The sequence below is a fragment of the Artemia sp. Qi Xiang Cuo genome, chromosome 8, assembly GCF_049724085.1.
Source record: "Artemia sp. Qi Xiang Cuo chromosome 8, ASM4972408v1, whole genome shotgun sequence".
NCBI classification, from domain to species: domain Eukaryota; kingdom Metazoa; phylum Arthropoda; class Branchiopoda; order Anostraca; family Artemiidae; genus Artemia; species Artemia sp. Qi Xiang Cuo.
In genome coordinates this window covers 45,641,340-45,650,321 of record NC_142801.1, presented here as the reverse complement: position 1 = coordinate 45,650,321, position 8,982 = coordinate 45,641,340, and positions in this window count along the sequence as shown.

Here is an 8,982-nt window from a genome sequence, read left to right as displayed (position 1 = left end):
AGGTTTAATTTGAATATTGAATTTAAGTTTTGTTCGTTTTAAGATTTATTTATTCATTTATATTTAGTTCTTGTTGGTTGTTCATTTCCTATGTTTGCTTATCAATTTCTGTTTGTTTTGGGTTTCATTCATTATTTAATAATAATTTCTGGTCGTTTTAAGTTTGAATTATGTTAAGAATTTATTTCTGCTAGTCTTAAAATTAATTTGGTTCTTTATTTTTCTTTGAAAATTTTTTTTTTGAAAAGTTTTCTTTTAATTAATTACTGTTCGTTTTAAGTTGCCAACGTTTCGGATTTTTCGAAATTCCCCACTTTAACATCAAAGTTTCATCAAAGTATCAAAATATAAGTGTTTTTTTTAACCTTAAAGTTTTAAAGTTCAACATCTCCCTCAACATTCCCTGAAAGTAGTCACAAGTAGATGTATTAGTAGCTGCAAGCAGTCGCAGGCACAGTTGGAAGTAGTTGCATTTGCAATAGTAGCAGTAGTAGTACTGGTTCTGCAAGTTTCAAGTTAATACCCTTAACTGTTTCTAAATATTGCAGATAGGCCTTTTGTATAACTTAGATACAGACCGTTTTTTTTTTTTGTATTTAGCTCAACATACCCCTCCATATTTCCAAAAATTTTGCCTCAATACCCCTAGCCTTTTCAAACCCACCCAGGATTAAACATTCCATCCTTTCCCAATTATAAATCCTGCATTTTAAAAAATAGACAACATGCATAATTTAGATTCCTTGCCCAGGGGGCTGTGGGGATTGGCATCCCCAGAGCAGGCACGGATCAAGAGCCTTGATTTGGAAGGGGCGGCCGTTTTAGGAAGGAAAAGTGGAACATCACCCCTCCCATCTAGAGTTTTGTTCAAAATCGGTCTTTTAAAGCCGGCTTTACTACCGACGTAACGTAACGTAACGCAATGGGAAGTTAAAACCAAGGGTTGTAATAGTTGTTGTAAATTTTTGCAAATGATGGAACGCTTGTTGATGGTCTATCATGTGCGAAAAAAGCCTATTTGGATCCAATTTGCCATATTTTTTCATTTTACCAGCTTTAATACTTTATGCAATGTAAAATGCATTCAAAAAAAAATTATGGCACAATGTAATCAAGCTTAGGCAAGTAGGTCCTAGTGGTCCCTCTTGAGAAAGAGCACATAGGCCACAGTAAGGCCCGTTGTGATACCACCAATACAATAAAAAACACTAATCAAATCAATATTAATTATATAGTCCAGTAATTATCTTTGATATTTTTTAATATCACGACATCATCTCAAAAATCTATTAGTAAGTTAAAAATGGGTAATACCCGGTTTTTGATCTATATACAACATAGAAACAAAACACCTTATTCCACAGAAGTAACAGTTTTAGTGTTTATTTCGGATATAATTTTAAGAAATAAGACTTATTGAGCTACATATTATGGAGCAACTATAGAAAAAAATTGTGCATGGAATCTTTGCATCTTTTGTCCCTGCAGCTAAAAGCCATCATAAATTCCAAAGCTTATACATACAATATATTGCATAAATAGATTCCAACTTCTTATGAACACGATGGTGGTGCTATTTTGTGCGGATTTTACTAAAATTCTTAAAAATCTAAATTAAGAAAACCTTTATCGAGTTCGTTAATGACAAAAGCTAAGGTGGTAGAAATAGGAAGGGCTTTTTCAAAAGCAGAAAATCCGCTATTGCTCCCTTAATACAAGGGATACGCCATCCATTTAAATTTATCAAATGTTTAAGAGATTTACCTAAAACTTATGTTTTTACACTTTTTCTATAGAACCATTTTTAAAGTCAGAGGTGGAAAAAAACTTGGGTCAAAGAGAGAAAGAATATTCTTATTAGGCCAAAATTTATGTTTTGAGCTTTGAGGTTAAAGGAGAAAAAATATCTCAACTTGGTTATTTGTTAGTAAAAGTAGATCAAACTTGTTTATGTCAACATGAATCAGTTAAGTAAGGCGTACAATTTTTATTTGAAACTATTTTTTAAAACTCTTTGAATACTCAACGAGCCCAGTTTGTTTTTTAAACAGGCAAGAATCAGCTAAATGATGCTAACAACTGTTGTTTAAAATAACTAGCAAAATGAAGGGGAAAGAAAAAGAAATAATCGCTGGCACATGCCGAGATGCGCCAAGTTGGCCCGCCTGGGTTCCGACAGCTTAAGTTAGCCACCGCTACTTTTAAAATGTGCTCCTTATTTAAAACAATATTTTTACCTACTCTGGCTCCTTATTTACTGCAATCAAATGGCTGAATTCAATATTATTGTTTGAAATCGATGTCCTCCCGTTGGCCAAGCTGAAACGGATTTTTTTCAGTTTGGCCTCTCTCAAATTCACAACAAATAGTTTATAGGTCAGGAGAATGACCCTGAAGTGTTATAAACCTTCTAAGGTCAGAGTAAGTTTGGCCAGTCTTGTACCTGAAACACTTTTTATGATGAATGTTTTGAGAAATAGTGAGAAATGTCAACCCCACCCACAACTTGGTAACGCACTTTAAACTAGCGTAATTTATTCAGCCCAAAGAATCATATAATCTGAGGAAGAATAGCTGCTTATTTCTTTTTCCCATAAGAAGCGTATGAACAACGACATGGTGATCTAGTCAAGAATCGACCAATACATTAGGAGAAAAGTGATGACGTGATTTAAATAAAAAACAAGTTCAGAAGTGAAGAATCGACAAAATTAAATTAGAACATACAGTTCATCAAAAAAAGAAGAAAATACAACTATATACATTCAGGTAAAAAATTCAAACGTCTTGGTTTGGATGACAGCCAGACTTTCAGTAATTCGTCGAGTTTCAGCTCGTCTATAACGTCGAACTTGCAGCACATCATGACAAGGTGATCCAAACGGACATCGTCCATCATTGTGTGAAACGTGCCATGACTAGTTTCGGTTTGTTAAAACTTCTATCTGCTGTGGCCACAGTTGGTGGTGCTGTCGCAACCCAGCAGTAGATTGACCACAAAGTCGGGAATATGCATTTGACATTGTTAGTCTCACGGAATAATGCCTTAAAGATTTTGCAATTTATGACTTTGTTGCTTTCAATCTCAGACCTGGCCAAAAAGTGTTTGAAAGCCTTTAGCTCTAACATTTGTTCCGCGGGATCTAAACATTTTTTCTGGCCCCGGAAAAGATGAGTTGTCGTAGATTGCGACATCCAAGCCGGTCACAGGGCTCTAAGGACACCGCAGAGCTCCTTAGCATAGCACGATTTCCAGTCATCCAGCGGGTTGGCTCCATAATTAGCAAATGCCTCTGAATAACGAGCAGGAGGACGTCCAGGACGATGTTTAAGTTAGAAATCATCATTGGCTATTGAACCAAATTTCCTGCTTTCCTGGTTAATTTGTTTCAGCACTAAGATACCGTGAAGAATTTGGAATTGGAATCCTTGATCTTTGATTTAATTATTTGAGCAAGACTATATTTTGGCTGAAAGAGCAACGCTATCTATGAACAAATTGTACACGATCAGCTTTACTATGTTCCATGTTCTTCATTTAAACGAATGAAAAATTGTGGCACCATCCGTAAAATCATAATATGTGTTGGTAAAACCTTGCATTAACCGACCAAGATTGAGATTTTGATAAACGTCATGTCATTATTATCATTTTCTTTATTTAACTGAATAGAGAATAGTGGCAACGTCCGTAAAATCACTACACGAGTTAGTATAACCGTTAGATTTACCGACCGAAATTGAAGTTTTGGTACACATCATATCATGTTTTTCATGTTCTTTATTTAACCGAACGAAAAATTTTGGCTCCCTCCGTAGATTCACGACACAAGTCTGTAAAACTGCTACATTTACCAACCTAGATTGATATTTCATTATATATCCTATCCGTATTTTCATGCTCTTTAACCGAATGGAAAACTGTAGCCAACCGTAAAATCACTGCACGAGTCGGTAAAACCACTGCATTTACCGACCGAGATAGATATTTCGGTATATGACATGTCAGTATCTTCATGCTCTTTAGTAGGCCAAATGGAAAATTGTGGCACCATCCGTAAAATCAGAACATTTGTTGGTAAAACCGTTGCATTAACCGACCAAGATTGAGATTTTGATAAACGTCATGTCATTATTATCATTTTCTTTATTTAACTGAATAGAGAATAGTGGCACCATCTGTAAAGTCACTGCATGAGTTAGTATAACCGCTAGATTTACCGACCGAGATTGAAGTTTTGGTACACATCATATCATGTTTTTCATGTTCTTTATTTAACCGAACGAAAAATTTTGGCTCCATCCGTAAATTCACGACATAAGTCTGTAAAACTGCTACATTTACCAACCTAGATTGATATTTCATTATATATCCTATCCGTATTTTCATGCTCTTTAACCGAATGGAAAACTGTAGCCAACCGTAAAATCACTGCACGAGTCGGTAAAACCACTGCATTTACCGACCGAGATAGATATTTCGGTATATGACATGTCAGTATCTTCATGCTCTTTAGTAGGCCAAATGGAAAATTGTGGTACCATCCGTAAAATCAGAACATTTGTTGGTAAAACCGTTGCATTAACCGACCAAGATTGAGATTTTGATAGACGTCATATCATTATTATCATTTTCTTTATTTAACTGAATAGAGAATAGTGGCACCATCTGTAAAGTCACTGCATGAGTTAGTATAACCGCTAGATTTACCGACCGAGATTGAAGTTTTGGTACACATCATATCATGTTTTTCATGTTCTTTATTTAACCGAACGAAAAATTTTGGCTCCATCCGTAAATTCACGACATAAGTCTGTAAAACCGCTACATTTACCAACCTAGATTGATATTTCATTATATATCCTATCCGTATTTTCATGCTCTTTAACCGAATGGAAAACTGTAGCCAACCGTAAAATCACTGCACGAGTCGGTAAAACCACTGCATTTACCGACCGAGATAGATATTTCGGTATATGACATGTCAGTATCTTCATGCTCTTTAGTAGGCCAAATGGAAAATTGTGGTACCATCCGTAAAATCAGAACATTTGTTGGTAAAACCGTTGCATTAACCGACCAAGATTGAGATTTTGATAGACGTCATATCATTATTATCATTTTCTTTATTTAACTGAATAGAGAATAGTGGCAACGTCCGTAAAATCACTACACGAGTTAGTATAACCGTTAGATTTACCGACCGAAATTGAAGTTTTGGTACACATCATATCATGTTTTTCATGTTCTTTATTTAACCGAACGAAAAATTTTGGCTCCCTCCGTAGATTCACGACACAAGTCTGTAAAACTGCTACATTTACCAACCTAGATTGATATTTCATTATATATCCTATCCGTATTTTCATGCTCTTTAACCGAATGGAAAACTGTAGCCAACCGTAAAATCACTGCACGAGTCGGTAAAACCACTGCATTTACCGACCGAGATAGATATTTCGGTATATGACATGTCAGTATCTTCATGCTCTTTAGTAGGCCAAATGGAAAATTGTGGTACCATCCGTAAAATCAGAACATTTGTTGGTAAAACCGTTGCATTAACCGACCAAGATTGAGATTTTGATAGACGTCATATCATTATTATCATTTTCTTTATTTAACTGAATAGAGAATAGTGGCACCATCTGTAAAGTCACTGCATGAGTTAGTATAACCGCTAGATTTACCGACCGAGATTGAAATTTTGGTACACATCATATCATGTTTTTCATGTTCTTTATTTAACCGAACGAAAAATTTTGGCTCCATCCGTAAATTCACGACATAAGTCCGTTAAACCGCTACATTTACCAACCTAGATTGAGATTTCATTATATGTCATATCCGTATTTTCATGCTCTTTAACCGAATGGAAAACTGTAGCCAACCGTAAAATCACTGCACGAGTCGGTAAAACCACTGCATTTACCGACCGAGATAGATATTTCGGTATATGACATGTCAGTATCTTCATGCTCTTTAGTAGGCCAAATGGAAAATTGTGGTACCATCCGTAAAATCACGGCAGGAGTCCGTAATACTGCTGCGTTTACAGACCAAGTTCGAGATTTCTGTAGATCACATCTGAGTATTTTCCTGGTTTTGTTTAAGGGAATAAAAAATTTTGGCGGCGTCGGTAAATCGTAGCACTTTGCGCCACGATTTTGCCGACTTTTTTTTACCGAGTGGCTGAAAATATTAGGGAGGGGGTGTCCGCCCCATACGTTACGGTCCTGGCTGTACAAAGTAGAGATTAAACTTTAAAAATACCGAAGCTCATTCGTCCCATCACCTATTCCTTTTTCTGAATCAAGTAGTGAACATATAGACAACAACGCTTAATTCTTTCATTCTTTAATAATATAAATAAAACGCAACTTATAATGACAAGCTTTCTCTAGCCAGATGTAAAATAAAACAAGATGCACAAACAATTAGCCACCGACAGACAATTTGAAGTTTTTTTCCGTCTGCGGGAGCACTGAAAAGTGATACCAACTTTTGCATTCTCATAAGGAGCCACAACCAGGGTTACCCCCCGATGAGGATAAAAAAATCACTAAATTTTAGTGATTTGTTGGTTTGATTTAGTGATTTATGTGCTGATTAAGTGATTTTTTTTTTGTTTAGGCAATTGGAAAAATCACTAGCAAATAGTGATAAATCACTAAGAGTAGCAACCCTGGCCACAACACTGTCACCGTCAACGTTCAACTTCCTTGCTTATGGTTTACCCTCCACTAAAATTTTTCTCACTTCACAAAAGCATTTCAGTCTTGCGTTCATAACACTGACTGTGTATGAATAATTTTACTGCGTGTGATGAAATTTGAAAACGATGGGTATTATTCAGTTTTTATTTCTCGAATATAAATTCTTAGTACTCGATATTATAGTTTAGGAAAAAGTCTTGACAATTTCGTTTGAGGGAGGGTGGGGGGTGGGAGCCGATCGCTCCTGTTGCCCCTCCCTTGAGTCCGTGCTTGCCCCAGAGGCATAGCTATTAGTCTTTGAGACTATTTCGAATAAAATGACTTTTTCAGATCTCTCTCAGTATTAAGGGAAGCATCTAAAGGGGCAAGAGGAGGGTGATCACCCTTCGTTCCTTTTTTCAACAGCCGTCTAAACATGTCTTTGAAGTTTCAACTTAATATCCTTATCCGTCCTTAGATACTGCTGTTGTGTCCTTTTGACAACCCTCATTCATACAGTATGCTTTCATTTTGCTTCAAATTCCCTTCAACATTAACTAAAAGTTTTACCTTAATATTCTTAGCCTTTTTGGAGACTCAGAATGGGAGGGGTACTGATTGCCCTCCGACCACTTTTTGACCTCCTCCTCAACACGCGCTAAAAATCTAAGCTTTATACCCTCAGCCGCTCTTATGATATTGTAGATACCCATTTTTGATAAGCAGGATGCACATAGTACCTTCAGATTTATTTTAACATTCCCTAAGGTTTCACCTTAATACCCTCAGCTTTTTCGAACAAACCTAGAATCAAACATCCCCTCTTTTCCTAATGATAAATCCCGCATGTAATAAAAGGCAAGTTGCGTAGTTTACTATCCATGCCCTTGGGGCTATGGGGGAGATTGCATCCCCGGAGGCATAGTTACTAGAATTTTTTAATTTTTTGAACAAAATCTCTTTTTCAAAATTTTTATCAGTAATGAAGAAGGGAGCATCTAAAAAGTGCAAGTGTGCTGGTTGCCTTCCGTTAGCTCTTCAATATCCCCAGAGTTTTTTAACTTGATACCCTCAGCCGTTCCTTTGATATTAGTTATAAGTTCTCCTGACAACGAGCACGCACACAGTGTTTTTTATTGTGTTCAAAATCCCTCTCCAAATCTGTGGGGGGTTATTTCATCCCCATAGGCGTAGTTGCTTGAGATTTTGAATATTTGTGACAAGATGTCTTTTTCGAAGCTTTGATCAAATATTTTTGGAAGGAGGGCAACTAAAAAGGGCATGTGAGGGGGTTGGCAGCCGTCCAACCATTATTCAGAATCTCTCTCAACATGTCCTGAAAGTTTTGACTTAATACCCTCAGTCGTTCTTAAAATATTGTTAAGTCCTCATTTTTGATAACCTGGATGCACATAGTGCCTTTTGATTCAGTATACCATACCCCTCAACATTCTCCAAAGTTCCACCTTAATACCCTTAGCCTTTTCGGATACACCCAAAATAAAATGTTTTCTCTATTCCTAATGATAAATACTGCAAATGGGCGTTTTGCATAATTTACAATCCTTGCCCCGGGGTTAGGGGGGCATGGCATCCCTGGAAGTATAGTTTACAGACCTTGTGACTAATTTGAACAAAATCACAATTCCAAAATTACGATCATTGTTGGGCAGAGGGGCACCCAGAAAGAGCAGGGGGGCTGGGTGCCCTGTAATCTTTATTTAGGCCTAATATTTCACCAACATACCTTCAAAGTTTCACCTTAATACCCTCAGTCGTTCTTTAAGTATTATTGATATTCCCTTTTTTACAACCAGCAAGCACATAGTGTGTTTTGATTGTGTTCGAAATTCCTCTCAACATTTTCTTAAAATTTCACCTTAATACCCTAAGCCTTTTTGGAGACCCAGGATCAAAAATGCCCTCTTTACCAATAAAAATCATTACATGATAACAATGGGCAAATTGGATAACTTATAGCCCTTTCCGGGAGTCCTGGGGGGGAGTGTCAACCCTGGGGACATAGTCATTTGACCTTTGAACTATTTTCAACAAAATGGCAATGTCAAAATTTCGATCTGATACATTTTGGGGAAAAGGACGTGGGTGGGGTCTGGTTGCCCTCCGGCCTCTTTTGACTCTTAAAAAGGGCACTAAAACTTCCTCTATTTCCAATCGAATGAGCCTTTTCCGAAGTTTATACGACCATCCCATCAAAAAAAATATATATATATTTTAACAATGGGTAACTTGCATCATTTATAACCCTACCCCGGGCTCCAGGGG